The 17,515-nt window shown below is 44.2% G+C and overlaps 1 protein-coding gene across 1 annotated transcript in view; it reads right to left on the bottom strand.

The window, feature by feature from the left end:
- RTN4IP1 (reticulon 4 interacting protein 1) overlaps positions 1-9,108 on the bottom strand; it is a 148,466-nt gene extending 139,358 nt beyond the window's left edge. Inside the window, exons 1-2 of the mRNA XM_059941490.1 lie at positions 9,010-9,108; positions 8,497-8,706 (exon numbers count right to left, since the gene is read on the bottom strand). The gene's annotated coding sequence lies outside the window, so the exon portion shown is untranslated. The remainder of the gene's footprint in view (positions 1-8,496; positions 8,707-9,009) is intronic.
- Between the last annotated feature and the right edge of the window lie 8,407 nt (positions 9,109-17,515).

The raw sequence follows: 17,515 nt of genomic DNA, 5'->3' as shown, positions 1-17,515 counted from the left end.
ATTGGTTATATCATAACCAAGGTAGGTTCTAGTCCTATAGGGAGGAGCAACCAGAGCAAGGCAGGATCTCCGTGTTGTCTAAGTTCAGAGCAAACCACTAATGCCAGTGAGGAACTGGAGTGCTAAGCAGACACGCAAGATTGAGGCCAACTCTTACGGAATTTGCGTGGGGCACGCCTGCGTACGTGGAGGGGAGGACACTGATACAACTCTGGGGACACTTATCAGCTGCAATAACACCAAGGGTCAGTAGTGGCACAAATAACTTGAGACCTCTACCTGTGACGTGGCTCAGGCTCCCGGCCGGCACGGAGGGTCGGCAGTGCATCCGTGTCCAGAGCTCAGAGGCCAGAGAGGAGGGAGCAGCAGTCTGTACAGAATCGGGGCAGCCATGACAGATGACGTGTCAACTGACGTTTGCTGTGAGTATTTATCAGAAAAAAGGGAGGAAGGTGAGGAACCTTCCAAGTGGTCAGTAGAACCAAAAGATTCTGGGGCCCCTCTGATATCTTCCTCTGGGACTCAAAATTACCTACTTAGCTAAAGAGGTTGTAAGGGAACTCAGAAGGTAAATTAAATTACTCCCAGTTACAACCTCCAGACTGAGAGCCACCTGAGGAAGCCAGCGAGTAGACCAAATCCCCCAGAGGGTTGGTAGGCACACTAAGAACGGTGAGGGGGAAAGCTCCAGGGCCCAGCTGCTCTTCTCTTCGTTTTCAAAGAGCAGGGTCTCATGGACCTTTGTTTCTTTCTTTCTCCCTTCCCTTCCCTTCCTTCCTTACTTTCATGGCTACATTGGGTCTTTGTTGCTGTGCACAGGCTTTCTCTAGTTGCAGTGAGCGGGGGCTACTCTTTGTTGCAGTGCGCAGGCTTCTCATTGCAGTGGCTTCTCCTGTCGTGGAGCATGGGCTCTAGGTGCTCCACCTTCAGTGGTTGTGGCACACGGGCTCAGCAGTTGTGGCTCGTGGGCTTAGTTGCTCGGCGGCATGTGGGATCTTCCCGGACCAGGGCTCGAACCCGTGTCCCCTGCATTAGCAGGTGGATTCTTAACCACTGCACCACCAGGGAAGTCCCCATGGACCTTTTTAATTGCTCTTTAAAAGTCTCAGGGACTTCTGTTGCGTCCATTAGTTCACCATAAAAAACTTACTCAGGTTGTTGCCACAAGTGCTTTAACGATCTTTATCTGGAATCAGAAGCTTGGCTAATTAGCAAAATGAATGATAGAAATGGCTTCTGTTGGCAAAATTAGAGATCTGTTAATTAACATAAAGGATATTACACGTGGGCTTTTACCGTTAAACCTTAATGGTGTTCAAGACATGAGCATTGGCTAAAACATCAGAGCTATACTCTCCGTCTACTCTTATGTAAGCTGAGAATAAGATTCTAGCCAGACCTTTACCAGTCACCTTTCAGAATGGCATCAGAGGCATGATTTGGAACTTGTCCTGTGTTCAGCCATGGATTCAGACAATTCTGGTTGCCTGATGCTAACTAAAATCTGGTCTTTAGAATAGTGCCCTGTCACTCTCAAGAGAACCTTTCATGTAAAGTGTGGACGGAGCACCTAAAAGGTCAGAGGGCTGGGACTTCTCTGAGCTTACAGAACCAGCTGCTTGAACATTTTTAGATCTTCTTACTGATAAATATGTATGTGTGTGTCACGGCACTTGGTCTGAGACCTACTTTCATTATTACATCACGGCGGGACTGTGGGGAGATGGGGTTCATCAGATCCCACCACATCTTGGCTAGGAATGGGCAACCTCAGTGATGCAGAAGTGGGATACTCTGTTGCGGTTGAATTCATCCATTCAGCAAATATTTCTGGCATAACGTCTATTTGCCAGGCATGTGCTTGATACAGAGGGTTCAATGTTGCAAGAGGCAGACGTGGTCCCCTCCCTCGAGAAGCTTCCAATCCAGGAGGCAAGTGATCAAGCAAATAGCAACAATCAGTAGTGAGCATCGTGGCGGGGGAAGTACAGAGGCGTGGGGACACGGAGTAGACAGGATATACAAACTGGGAGGTTAAAGCAGTTCCTTCTTTTTTCTGGAAAAATACAAGTGCTAGAATTGACCCCACAGGCCACTGGACAAATGCCCAAGGACACTGATGTGGCCTGACCCTGTTGCAGAATTTGCTGCTCAAGGACATTTTTGAGGTCCTGTGGTCATTCTCCTCCCATCAGTTTGAGCCCACATGGACACCTGGCTCCCTTGTATTTTTATCCCGGAGGCCACTAAGGTTCAAATCCACATGATGCAGTTGGCAGATTTCATCCCCAGAGACCGCAGCACGAAGAGGCTTAGTGACTTGCCCAAGGGCATGTATTGAGTCAAGTGTAGAACTGGGAACAAAACTCAGTCACCTGACGCTGGGGCCAGCTCCCCTTCCCTTAGACACATCACCTAACAGGGAAAATAATCTTCTGAACTATCAAATAGCATTGGTCTTTTGATGAGTAAGCAAGCTGATGAGCAAATAATGAGAAAAGTGGGTATTGAATTTCCTTTGGAAAACGCAGCAACAGATGCAAGAAGAGTGTGACTTATGTTATAAATGAAAGCAAAAATCTATTAAGATAGCCTCAGACAGCTGATAAACAGCCACGAGGCCTGAATGTCAGTGCAAAGGAGAGAAAGAACCAAACATGTAAGACACTAGAGTTCTCAGGCAGGCAAGAGAGTCACGGTCTCAGGAGTCACGGTCTCAGGAGTCACGGTGTTTGCATAGGGACTGAGTTGCCCTTTCTCGTCCTCTTGGTTATGGAGGGAGAGGGGAGAGGTACTTTTGAAACACAGATCACTTAAGGGTAGTCCCATGTGAGACTTTGATAAGCTGACTAATGACGCATGCCTGATAAAATCACGGTCGCCCGAGTTCTTGTTGAGATGAGAGAAAATACTATCTGCTTCTGAGAAACAAACTTATGGTTACCAAAGGGAAGGGTCGGGGAGGGATAAATTAGGAGCTTGGGATTAACAGATACACACCACTATATATAAAATAAACAACAAGGACCTACCATATAGCACGGGAACTATATTGAATATCTTGTAATAACCTATAACCTCTGCCCCGCACCAAAATAGTTCTGTGTCATTGCCTCAATGGCAGCACCTAGGATTAGGTTTCTCCAGCCTTCCTTTAACAAAACAGAACAAACAACAACAAAATTGAAATGAATTTCCTTAATGTCTTTCAGTTTGAGAGAGAAAAGGAGGTTGGAAGAGAAAAGGGTTTCTTTTGACCCTCTAATCCACTCAGTTTATTGAAACATGTCTGTGGGCTTCATTTTGTAGATGCAACCAAATACTGTCAGCGTCATGGAACATATAACATCCAGGCCCCTGGGTAATTTAGGATTAGAAAGCTCAGGTATGATTGGCCTTGGTGTGCTCACTTCACTCCATTTCTGCTTCCTCATCAAAAAGATACTCAAGCGTTGACTCCCGGGTTGTACTGGGAAAGGGGAGCGGGGCAAAGGTCATTCATTGGAAGCTGGTAACACTTTCACAGATTTTATAAGTTTCCTAACGTGGGAACAAATCTCCCTAGACCTAACTACACAAGAAGCAAATTCTAGTCCTATGAACAAATGTTCCACTTGACAGGATGAAACCTTTAGTCCTTCTTTTGTAGGTCAATTCTATGGAAGAACCCAGAAGCTAGTTTACAGAGAAATCTCAGTGAGGATCTCTCTCCTGAGCTCTACACACATATCCAACTGTGGAAGTCATTTTCCTAGATGCCCCCAAACTCAACGCTTCCCAAGCAGAGCCCGTCGTCTCCTCTCCCCACCCCTCCAGCCCTGCTCCACTGACCGTGCTCTGTCTCAGCGAATGCCGCCATCTTCCTCACAGGCATCCAATCTAGAAGCCACGGAGTCCTCTTTGATGCCTTTCTCTCTCACTCGCTCCACTTCCAGTAAGTTACCCAGTCTGTTTACTGCTGCCTCCTAAATCTCTCCCATATTTACCTGCTTCTCTTCATTCCCACCACCTGCCACTGCCCCAGCCCAATCTGCTAGCACCTCTCACCTGGATCACTGCACCAGCCCCTAATCAGGCTCCGCCTCCTGCCTTGCCTGCCATGCTTCCTACATGCAGAGAGAGTGATCCTTCTAAAATACAACTCTGATCCCCTCACTTTCCTGCTTAAGATCCTGCAATGGCCCCCCCTCCATCTGGGAATAAGGACCAAACAAGACCTTCTCTGTTTGAAGGTTTATCTCTTTGGATTCTTGACTTACCACTCCTACCCCCTCATACCCCAACCTTGAGCTATGAAAACTTTTAGGTCCTGGACGAACCTGCCTTGCACTCTCCCTCCTCTTGGCCTCATGTGTCCCTATTCCCACAGCTTGGAACACTTCTTACTCTCACTCCTCCTCACCTGATTAACTGCTATTAGCCTTCAGCACTCAGCTTGGAAGTCCCTTCTTGACATCACTTTTGTGCTCCAATAGCACAGTCTGTGTGTCCCATTTCAAAGCTCTTGCCTCATCTGGGAGTGCACATGCCTATTTATTTTTTTAGCTGTATTTGCTATTGAAAAGTCTGTTCCTTATATGATGCTAGAAAAGGCAAACTATAGGGATAGAAAGCAGATCAGTGGTTGCCAGGTGCTGAGGGTGGGGGGAGGGGATTGACTGCAAAGCAGCCAAGCAAACTTTTTGAGGTGATGGAAGTGCTCTATATCTTGACTGTGGTGGTGGTTATATCAGAAGGAGAAAGGGAAAAAATCTCATTTAAAAACACCTCAAAAAACAAAAACAAAAACAAATCTAGGAATAAACTTAACCAAGGAGGTGAAAGATTTATACACTGAAAACTATAAAACACTGATGAAGTAAGCTGAAGATGATTCAAAGAAATGGAAAGATGTCCTATGCTCTTGGATTGGAAAAATTAATATTGTCATACTACCCAAAGCAATCTACAGATTTAATGCAATTTCTATCAAAATACCTATGTCATTTTTCACAGAACTAGAAAAAATAATCCTAAAATTTATATGGAATCATAAAAAGACCCCAAATTGCCAAGCCAGTCCTGAGAAAAAGAACAAAGCTGGAGATATATCCCGTCCAGATTTCAGATTATATTACAAAGCTATAGTAATCAAAACAGTGAGGTATTGGCACAAAAACAGACACTTGGATCAATGGAACAGAATAGAGAGCCCAGAAATAAACCCACACACTTATGGTCAATTAATCGACAAAAAAGGAGGCAAGAATATACAATGGAGAAAAGACAGTCCCTTCAACAAGTGGTGCTAGGAAAGCTGGACAGCTACATGTAAATCAATGAAATTAGAACATTCCCTCACAGGACTTCCCTGGTGGCACAGTGGTTAAGAATCCACCTGCCAATGCAGGGGACATGGGTTCGATCCCTGGTCCGGGAAGATCCCACATGCCGTGGAGCAACTAAGCCCGTGTGCCACAACTACTGAGCCCGTGTGCCACAACTACTGAAGCCTTCACACCTAGAGCCTGTGCTCCACAATGAGAAGCCCATGCACCACAATGAAGAGTAGTCCCTGCTCGCTGCAACTAGAGAAAGCCCGCGCGCAGCCAAACACAGCCAAAAAATAAATTAAAAATTTTTAAAAAAGAACATTTCCTCACACCATATACAAAAATAAACTCAAAATGGTTTAAAGACCTAAATGTGAGACATGACACCATAAAACTCCTAGAAGAGAACATAGGGAAAACTCTTTGACATAAATCAGAGCAATATTTTCTTAGATCAATCCACCAAGGCAAAAGAAATAAAAGCAAAATTAAATAGATCCTAATCAAATATAAAAGCATTTGCACAGCAAAGGAAGCCATCAACAAAACAAAAAGATAACCTATGGAATGAGAGAAAATATTTGCAAATGATGTGGCCTACAAGGAGTTAATATCCAAAATATACAAACAGGTCATACAACTCAATATCAAAAAAACAAACAACCCAATCAAAAAACGGGCAGAAGACCTGAATAGACATTTCTCCAAAGAAGACATACAGATGGCTAACAGGCACATGAAAAGATGCTCAACATCACTAATTATTAGAGAAATATAAATCAAAATCACAATGAGGTATCATCTCACTCCAGTCAGAATAGCTATCATCAAAAAGTCTACAAACAGTAAATACAAGAGAGGATGTGGCAAAAAGGGAACCCTCGTACATTATTGGTAGGAATGTAAATTGGTGCAGCCACTATGGAAAACAGTATGAAGTTTCCTCAGAAAACTAAAAATAGAACTACCATATGATCCAGCAATTCCACTCCTGAGTATATAGTCAAAGAAAATAAAAACACTAATTCAAAAAGATACATGCCCCACAATGTTCACAGCATCATTATTTACGATAACCAAGACATGGAAGCAACCCAAGTGCCCATCAACAGACAATTGGCTTGCGAATACACACACACACACACACACACACACACACACACACACACACACTGAAATATTACTCAGCCATAAAAAAGAATGAAATACTACCATTTGCAGCAACATGGATGGACCTAGAGAATATTATGCTTAGTGAAATAAGTCAGAGAAACACAAATACTACATGATATCACTTACATGTGGAATCTAAAAAATAATACAAACTAGTATACATAAAATAGATAAGCAACAAGGATTTACCTATAGCACGGAGAATTATACCCAATACCTTATAACAACTTATAATGGAATATAATCTTCAAAAAAAACTCAAAAAAACCCAAAAAACAAGAAACAAAAAACTGAATCACAATGCTATACACCTGAAACTAACACAATATTATAAATCAACTATACTTCAATTTAAAAATTTAAAAATGCATCAAACTTTACACTTAAAATGGGTGAATTTATTGTGTAGAAATTACATGTCAATAAAGCTGGTTTTAAGAAAAATAAATGTATCCCCCTTGAGGGCAGGTCTGTACTTAGAACAGTGCCTGGCCCATAGTAAGTGCCTACAATAAGTCATTGCTAAATGAATGGATGGATGAATGAATGCATATTATTCCCTTTCCCTACTGTTTTATACAATTGGCATAAAAAATTTTTAAATCAATGTGTAAAAAATGTGTTATGACTTGCCTTGGCATCCCATGAATGGGATTCAAATTTCTCTCAGTGAAACATGTAAACATAAGACCCATGCATGTCCTTTGGAGAAACATGGTTCCAGCAAGAGCTCAGGAGAAGGCATTTCAGTGACATGAGACAGCAGTTTTGCTCGCCTTACGAATGGAGAGGGTGAGAAATAAAAGCTTCAGTGGGGTGGCTGCTGGCACTTCTGAGGCCTGTCTGCCCAGAGGCTTCCTTCCTGGAGCTCCAGGCAGATCTGGGCTCTGAAGGCACTGACAACACCCACCTCCATTCCTTAGCTGCAAACTCTTTGTTCCCACGGACCAGGCAGCTCAGGAGAAGCGGGGTGGAAGCTGCTGCCTAGACCACCACGTAAATGCCTGGCCATCGCTGCAGAGAGACTAGAAACAAGCACTTGCCCTGGCCTGACACCCCCTTGACCAGAGGCGTGGGTTGTCCTTGGTTCACAGGGACCTAGACCCAGAGTTAACCCTTGCTCAGCTGTCCAAGGTTAGGAGCCCTTTCTCTTTATGGAGACCTACACTTACAATCCCTACCAAGAACGAAAGAAAATTTAGAACTGGAAAGGATCAGCTTGCTCATTACTTCATTTTCAGATGAGGAAACTGAGGTCAGAAAGGATGAGAGACTTGGCTGGATTCTGACCAGACAGCTGGGCTAGATCTTTGTTTCTAGACGTAAGGACCAGCTACCAGCTGCCTCTTCTCTGGACACTCAGCCTCCCTGGTCGGTTTGTTCATCTTAAAGCGCTGCAGTGGGGACCGTGCTGTTCCTTTACAACCAAGCAGGAGTTAACCCAGTTTGCTCCGCCGGTTTTAGAGAATACTTGGTGAATCAAAATAATGGATCTCGGAATTCAAATTTTCTCTCAGATTTTATCATTGAACGAATGAAAAGAACAAAAAGCAGAAGCAAATGGACTGATTTTCTGATCACACAACTCCTTTGGCTGGGAGACGGGAGACTCCCCACCTCTCTTCGAATGTATCGTCTCCCTGGGAAGGCGCCCGCTTCTCTCCCATCTGTCCAGGCACACACAGAACACAACAAGTCTGCTCTCTGTGTCTCTCAACACCACCTCTTTTCTTCTCACACACCTGGTGGAGACTGTTGAATGAATAAACAGACAAGCTCATTGGAAAGTAGGTGGCATGGAATTCAGAATACGTTTTCCAAAGGAAACGACGTCATGAGAGGGTTTGGGTTTCCTCAGCCTGCCCACAAAGCCGAATTAATCTATCACACGACTGAAAGGCTATATATTTTAGTAGGAAATAAGGGGGAAAAGAAGTACAGTTACCATATTAATCATAAAATAAACAAACAAAAAACCCGAACAAGAAATGTTTGCTGGGGCAGATCTTACCCACAGTGCTCAGCTCCACTTGGAAGATGAAGGGGGGCCGTCTCCCTCTTGAGTGATTATGCCTCGAAATTAGTGACTTTCTTTGCTAACAGCCGAATCTCTCTCTGACAGCTGCTCAGATCAGCCAGGCATGCATTACTTTCATCTTTAATAAACAGGCACTCTGAAGTCAGTGGCTGGTCTCCATGGCAACCAGATCAAGTTTTTCCACTGATGTTAGGGGCAGAAAGGAAGAAGGAATAGATCACTTTGGCTGAGGCGCTGAACCCGGAGATGGCAGAGGAAGGCGGGTGTGGGGTACACGTACTGTCCTCCACTTCTTTATGGGTCCCAGGAGAATGGGAAGTGACCGTCCTGATCAGCAATATAAGACACAAGGGAAAGGGTTCCTTTAGACAGCAGAGCCCACATCAAGGCCTGCACTGCCAAGCACCTAAATGCAATTCAGTCCAACTTAACTCACATTCACTGTGTGTGCCTGGCCCTCTGCTACATGCTGCAGGGGTTACTTACAGTAGGAGGATACAGAAAAAGTGAGGAGAGGCACCAGCAACTATGTTGAGGGGTGCGGGGTGCGTGGGGCAGGTTCCCAGAGAAGGTTCAGCACCTGCCTCTCCCGGCCCAGAATGGCTGCAGCTCACAGCACCCCTCTCCATCAAGCTCAGCCCTACCTAGTCCTTGAGCTGTAGCTGGGATGACTAACAGCTGGTCAGGCTGGAATGAATAGTTTGTTGATGGTTCACTGCGGCAGTGTCCATGGGACTTTACCACCTGGGGCCCGTGGAATTTCCACCTTCTCTGAGCTCTCCCTGGTGGGTCCGTTTGGCCTGCATGGCTGGGATCTGAGTCACTTTCCTAATCCAGGCTGGGGCCCTGACATCTTGCCTTGCTCCTGCCTGCCTCTTCCCTCAGGCTTCGGAATCGGAATTGTAGTTCCACATCCCCAGGTGGGGTCCTGCTCTAAGGGAGCTGGTTACCTGGAGCCACACTGACGAGACTTGTCCCTTAACTTCAGCTGTCGCCCTCTGCTGGAACCGTCTGCCTCTCTGCCCCAGCAGGAAGCTGGACCCTCCAGGTTACTGACTGATGCTTATGGAGACTAAGATGTTAGTCTGCTTTTGGCCCCTGGAAACTGGACCTTAGGCCACTAGCACCCACTCACGTTACCACCCCAAGGCCTGTCAGCTTCTGGTCCTAAGATCTTCCTTTTGCCCCCAGACCAGGTCTGCTGCCAAAATACCAGAAAACCTTACTCCTGAGCCTGAGTGGGCTATAATGGAGGTGGTATTTGAGGTGAGTCTTGAAGGGCAGCCAGGATTTGGAAGGTAGAAGAGAGAACTTTCTGTCAGAACAAGGGTCCTGGATGAGAGTCGGAGGGTGAGGATGCATCTCTTTATCCAAACCTCAATTAGGCAATCCCAACTTCCTGCGCCCACTCAGCAGGGAAGGGTGCAGGTCGTCCCGGCTGGAGGGATCAAGTCCTGCAGGGAACCTGTTTCAGGAGCTCTCTCACAGTGTTCTCCTGGAGTTGGGCCGGGTAAATACAGTCGATACCCTCCTAGGATTCTTCAAGTGGAACTAGACAGCCAGATTCTGTGAACAGGATTGTAACTAAAATTTACTAACACATTAACTCATTATTCACAAAATAGATGTGGGTGGAGGAACGAGCGGGGATGTGTCATGAAAGGCTCTTGTAAGCCATATTAAGAAGCTTGGACTTTTTAAAGAGATCATGTCAAGCTATTAGATAATTTTAATCTGGGGATTAATGTGATCAGATGAGGTTTTATGCTGTAGGCACAGTGGAGGGAGGGGCGAGCTCAGAGTCTGAGAGGAAGAAGCCAGGAGACAGCTCGCCCACCCAGCCGCTTCCCGAGGGGCACAGAGATTCACAGGCTGCAGGTGCCAAGGGCACAGTGGCCCTGGCTTCGGGGTCGCGTCCACTCACACCGACTGCGTTTTCACTGCACTCTGCCGGGTTCCCTTCCCCTCTCCTTGCTCCTGCTGTGTCTTCTGTTTGTTGCCCATGGCGCTGCCCTGTACTCACTTTCTCCCGTGATTTTCCACTTTCACCCTCATTTCAGCATCCTCTATCCTGGCCTCTCTTTTTCCTGCTTTCTGTCCACGTTCTCAATGCAGATGGAAAGCTGCTCGAGAGACCCACCCTCCCCCCCCCAGCTTTAAAGGAAAAGACTGACCCCAGGAGACAAACACTTCCTCTCAGCTGTTGGAAACAAGCCAGTTGACTTTTCCATCACAGAAGCGGAACACCAAAGGCTGTTGACCATACCAGTAGATCAGCAGAAATGACTGTCAGGAGTTTATTGCTCACTTCTACCCATTCAGTGTGGAATATGCTAGGAGCTTCCCTTGACCCTCCCTTGACCTGAAATACCTCCTCTACTGATGGCTGAAAGCCCACCATTGAACCGGTCATTCCTTTGTGTTAATCATTACTTTCTCCCAATGGTTTTCCTTTGAACATATAAATCCTCCTGGAAGGGGAAACATATTAGCTTCCTAATGCTTTGATGTAACAAAGCACAGAGGGGAAAAGTACAAAAGGTTTCCATTCTCTCCTGAACATCATACACACAACTGGGGATACATCTAATTTGACTGGATGCAGAATTAACAAAACATTTAAATTATAGAACTGCTGATGTCCATGTGATCATTTTCTTCTTTTACCTTTTCTTTTTATCTTTTTCACTGAAGTATAACACATACAATAAAGCATACAAGTCTTAAGTGTACAGCTTAATGGATTTTTACATGTTTATACATCCATGTAACTACCACCTAGATTAAATATATTTCCAGTACTCCAGAAGGCTCCCTGTGCCTCTTCCTAGTCAATATTCCCACAAAGATAATCACTGTTCTGACTTCTGTTACCATGGAGTAGTTCTGCCTGTCTCCAAACTTTATGTAAATGGAGTCATGTGAATTCCTAGCTTTTGGCTCCATACAATTTTTCTGAGATCCATACACATTGTTACATGTATGAGTCATCCGTCTTTTCTATTGGTGCTTAGTATTCCATTGTATGAATATACTACAATTTCTTTATTTCTCTGTTGATGAACACTTGGGTTGCTTCTAGTTTCTGGCTATGATGAATAAAGTAGCTATGAACATTCTTAGACAAGTTTTTTCGTAAACATATGCACTAATTTTTCTTCGATATATATCTAGAAGTGGGATTGTTAGGCCAAAGAGTAGGCATATATTTAACTTTATTAGAAACTGTCCAACAGATTTCCAAAAGCGACTGTATCATTTTGCATTCCCACCGGCAAATATATCAGAGTCGCAGTTGCTCTGCATCCTTGCAAACACTGGGTGTTGTCAGTCTTTTTAATTTTAGCTATTCTGGTAGAGAAATATTTGTGATATGTTCGCCTGAGAGAGGTGGATTCCTGAGCTGGGAGTTCTGAGCAGGAGAAAGGAGCCCTCATATCAGTGATAGCTATGGGAGTGGAGTCCTGATGAACAGCATTCCTTTCACACCAGGATGTTAATTAGGAAAGAAGTGGTGAAAGAACACTGGCCTGGGCCTACAGGGTGGGGAGGGAAAGGGAATCTGACAGGACAATAAAACCTGATTTGCTAACCTGTTTTCCAATGGACTTGAATAAGATGAGATCGTATGACTCAATGTTTGCTAAACTGTCTGTCATTTTCAGCAAGTCTGAGTCACTCCGTGATCCTTTCACCGTGCAGTCAACCCTGACTGAGGGAGTCCTGGGTGGATGTGAAGGGTGGGGACTGCAGAAACTAAGAAGAGAAGATCACAGAACCCGGCTGGCACTCCTTTCCGAGTCCCCATCTCACAGGCTCTACAAGCATAGTGCCTAGGGCCCGTGAGCTTCTCAGGGCCTTAGGAAATATCTGAGAGTTCGGGGGGAAATTACAGGTTCCAAAATACATAAAGAAAAATCGCAAATTAAAAAATTTTAAGTGCTCAATCAGCATTTAGCTACCTTTTTCCCCTCTTTTGTGACACTCCTACCCCCAGCTCAGAGTTCCCCAACCTTCAGCCCATGGTGCGTTGTTCCTAATTACAAAGCCACCAGCAAATGAGAGCAAGCAAGAGAGAGCAGAGGAAGGTGACCTGGCTTCTCCACAACAGGTGGCCACATCTTGGTCTTCATCTGAAACAAAGAGTCCAAGTCAGCTCCAAAAAGAAGGAAAAATGACTAAAGCTTTAACCTTAAGTTCAGAGACCTAGTTTCTGGATCCCTTCTTCATTCCTCCAGTTGCTCAATGGAATTAACTCAACATGGCTTTACATCCAGGAAAGATTTTGAAAATGTCTTGAGTTACCTGAAATTGGGCCAGAGGTCCCAGCCAGCCTGGACTTTTGGAGCGTGCATTTTCTTACAATGTTAAGAACACAGGCCTGGGCGTCAGAAGACCCAAGTATCATCCAGGCTGTCATGAACTCACTATATGACCTCAGACAAGTCACAGCCTTTTTTCTCCTCTTTCCTCTTTTGTAAAATGAAAGGAGTTGACTGAATGAGCACTGAAGTTTGTTCAAGTCCTGTGATCACTTAAACTCTTAAGTGGATTCCTAAAGCAAAGAAAGAAACCACATTAGCCTCGCTGACACGTCTTCCGTTATGCTCCACAAAAGACCAAACAATATAATAAAAAGCATCTCTGTCTGCCAAACCATGCTTAATCTCCAAGTTATGCAGCCTGTGATTAGTAGAACCTATTTCGCCGTAACTGAGTGGGGTAGTTCTAGGAAAAGATTATACCGAATTTCACTAAATGTGCATTCATTTGGTTAACCAGACCACTAGGGCTAACATACTGTACCGATTACCTAATATGAGTACCATCAACGTTCTTCCATTTTCGGTGAATTGGCTTTTTAGTCATCAGGCTAGAGCTCACTATAATTTATTTTCTTTGTGGTAGCAGCAAGCATGTCTAAATTAGTTAAATGACTTAAATATGTGGTTGCTTTAAGGCTCAAAAATTCCTGACCGCTCCTTCCAAGGAAACATCAACCCACAACATGTGGAGTAAATCTCCATTTTCATGTCTTTGTTTCATTTGGGGTTCTTCTGAATGACTTCATTTTTGTTGCTGTTGCTAAATCAACCTAAATTGGGGACCTGACTAAACACTCCGAGAGCTGTGCTCATCTTCTGACCAAACGCCTTCCTTCATTTCCCTCCCCTGCCCCACACTGGGCAACATAACTGTGATCAATTACAAATTGCTGGATGGCGAGCTCTTCATTGTGTCCACAGCAAGATAAATGACTTCCTTGCCTAAACAACCTCTCGTGGATTAAGATTCTGACCTCCTCACATTCTCCATCCTTCTCAGAGGAGGCCAGTCCAAGCCAGGCTGCCGAGAGCCACGTGGATGTAATTGGAGCAGATTGAAAAATGTGCAAACACAGTATTAGCAACGTGTTTAAACAGCACCATTCCCTGCGGTGTTCATAATCCTTTAAAGTTATGATATAATTACTCCTTCCGGCATCACTCTAACATGTATACAGCACAGCAAGAATTATATTTGTCAAGGAACATGACAGTTATGAATAACTAAAAATTATTTCTCAGATTGCACACAGCATTTTTCTTTATTTATGGGATCTATGTATCTCTTGTCTCTTTCAAAAGGATCTGAGGCATCTTAAAAACTAATGTTATAGCATAACTCTAATAAAATAGGAATGAAACCACGATGGGAGGTAGGAAAGCCTCTACCCAAACAAGACAAGAAGCCTTAAAGGGAAGTGTGACAGATTTGATCTCACAGAAATCTAAAAGTTTTAGGTTGCAAAGGTCAAGCAGCAGGCCAACAGGTAAGGGGTTAACACCACAATATCAACTGTATAAAAATGCCTAAAAATCAATAAAAGAACAAAGGCTTCCGTGGTGGCGCAGTGGTTGAGAATCTGCCTGCCAATGCAGGGGACACGGGTTCGAGCCCTGTTCTGGGAAGATCCCACATGCCGCGGAGCAACTAGGCCCGTGAGCCACAACTATTGAGCCTGCGCGTCTGGAGCCTGTGCTCCGCAACAAGAGAGGCCGCGATAGTGAGAGGCCCGCGCACCGCGATGAAGAGTGGCCCCCACTTGCCACAACTAGAGAAAGCCCTCGCACGGAAACGAAGACCCAACACAGCCATAAATAAATAAATAAATAAGTAAATAAAAAAAACTAAAAAAAAAGATGAGTTTGTGTACTAAACTCATCAGTATGTGTACTAAAATTTTTTAAAAAAAATCAATAAAAGAACAATCACTCAAGTGTGTATTTTGTGCAAAGAACGTGAAGATTAGGCCAGAAGAAGAAATACAAATAAAAATCTTGGGGAAAAAAATGCTTAAACTCTAGTTCCTACAGAAGGAGTTTCAAATTAAAACAAGATGACAGGGCTTCCCTGGTGGCGCAGTGGTTGAGAATCTGCCTGCTAATGCAGGGGACACGGGTTCGAGCCCTGATCTGGGAAGATCCCACATGCCGCGGAGCAACTAGGCCCGTGAGCCACAATTGCTGAGCCTGCGCGTCTGGAGCCTGTGCTCCGCAACAAGAGAGGCCGCGATAGTGAGAGGCCTGTGCACTGCGATGAAGAGTGGTCCCCGCTCGCCGCAACTAGAGAAAGCCCTCGCACAGAAACGAAGACCCAACACAGCCATAAATAAATAAATAAAAGTCTCATTCTCAAAAAAAAAACCAACAAGATGACAGTTTGCACCTACTCAATGGCAAAAATAAAAATAGAAAGAGGTATAGCATACAGTATTATATGGCCATTTTGGTTGTTTTAAATTTTTTCCCAGTGCAAACAATGCTGTAATGAACATCCTGGTACATATATCTTTTAGCAAACACACAAATATTTCTATAAGATAGGTTCCTAGAAGCAAAATTGAGTTAAAATGTATATGCATTTTAAAAAATGATAAACACTGCCCATTTACTCTCCTAAAATATTGTTCTGCTTTACACTTATATCTATAGCATATGAGTGTGCCCATTTCCCCTAAACATGCAATTACCATACAACCCAGCAATTATACTCATGGACATTTATCTCACAGAAATATGAACTCATGTTCACACAAAAATTGTCATGAATGCTCAAAACAACTTTATTCATAACAGTCAAAAACTGGAAACAATCCAGCTGTCCTTCAGCGGTTGAGTGGTTAAACCAACTGGTATATCCACATCATGGATACTACTCAGCAAGAAAAAGCTGATACACACAACAACTTGGATGAATCCCCAGGGAGTTATGCTAAACGAAAAAGCCAATTCCCAAAGGTTATAAACTATATGATTACATTTATAGAACATTTCTGAAATGATCAAAGGATATAAATGGAGAACAGATGAGTGCTTGTCAGGAGTTAGGAGTGAGGGAAGGTGCAGGAGGGCAGGGGGGTGGGTATAAAAGGGCAACACAAGGAGCCTCATGGTGATGGAACTGCTCTGTACCTTGACTGTGATGGTTCCCACAGGAAACTGCACACGTGATAAAACTGCATAGAACACACACACACCCGCACACATACACACACCCAAAGGAGTGCAAGTAAAACTAGGGAAGTCCGAATAAGATTGATGGATTGTATCAATATCAATATTCTAGTTGTGATACTGTACTATAATTTTGCAAGATGTTACACCGGAGGAAACTTGCTAGAGGGTATATGGGATCTCCCTGTATTATTTCTTACAACTGCCTGTGAATCTACCATTATCTCAAAACATAAACTTTAATTTAAAAAAGCTATAAGGTGGATCTATATGATGTAATATGAGGTCTGTGATATACTGTTGAGTGAGAAAAGCATGTCACCAAATAATAGGTACGGTATTATCCTATTTGTGATAAACAAACAAAGCCATATTTCGGCTTGTGTGTGCATGTGAGTAAATAGAAAATTTAACACTGCTTATCTCTGAGGAAGGAAGGGAAAAGGGAGTCCATTTTTAGTCTGTATTTAGTCTGTATTGGTGCAGTGCTTTACAACCAACATGTCTGACTTCTGTGATTTAAGTATTTTTTTAATTGTAAGGAGAGACTAAATATACCAACATGAGGGTTAACCAACTGCCCTAGAGTATAAGCTGTATCTCCTCAAGCAAACTGGGCCCCAGGAAGTGCTCAGTGGAGGGGCAAGTTTCAGTGAAGGCAACGAAGCACAGGAGCCTGAGAGAGGAACAGAAGGATGTAGAAAGGGGAGCGGTCTGCAGCGGAACAGGCATCGAGGGAAGGGTTGAGCGAGGGAAGAGTATCCTGAGAAGAAACGCAGAGTCGAGAGTAAGAGGGAAGCTGGAGAGGGATGCTTTGGGGGTTTCCCAGTGGGGACAGGAATAAAATATTGCTTTTGGTTTGCTATTTGGGGTAGGGCACTTATCATTTATCAGGGAGGCGGTGGCACTGCCATCATAGCTCTCAGGGAACCACCGTGGGGAGCATTCCATTTCCTGAGGACATCTCCTCGAACTATCCATTCTGGGACAGGGGATCACATTGGCTGGACCCCTTGTTAGTTCAAGTCAAGGCTCTACCATCTGATCTCAATAGCCATTCCTCTAGTGAACCCAGATGGCATTTCTGATCTAGGGATCAGCATAAGCTCAATAACAATCCCCCAAGGAGATGGATAAGTACCCTTTCCCCAGTACTCAGTCACCCTGATAAGTGGTCACTTGTCCCTCTAGGCTTGAGGTAAGTTGCAGGGTCCTTTCTCAAAAGGTTCTTGGTCTGCAAACTGGCTTAGGTCTGGGAACTGGATAAGAAGCTATATATTCCCAATATGATGATGCAAGTTTGGTCTCTGCCCAGCAGAGCCAGAATTTTTCTCCCTACATTTGTAAGGAAGTAACTTAGTACACTGCCCATCCAGTTCATTTTAGGTGATCAATTAGCCATTGATTGCCACAGATCCCTGCATACAAAACTCTATTTCTCCATCCCTGTGGCTTATTAAGGTAATTGCATTTACCTTGTCTCTGATGGAAACCAG

The sequence above is a fragment of the Balaenoptera ricei genome, chromosome 12 (assembly GCF_028023285.1).
Source record: "Balaenoptera ricei isolate mBalRic1 chromosome 12, mBalRic1.hap2, whole genome shotgun sequence".
NCBI lineage: Eukaryota > Metazoa > Chordata > Mammalia > Artiodactyla > Balaenopteridae > Balaenoptera > Balaenoptera ricei.
This window is presented reverse-complemented; position numbering and strand designations above follow the sequence as displayed.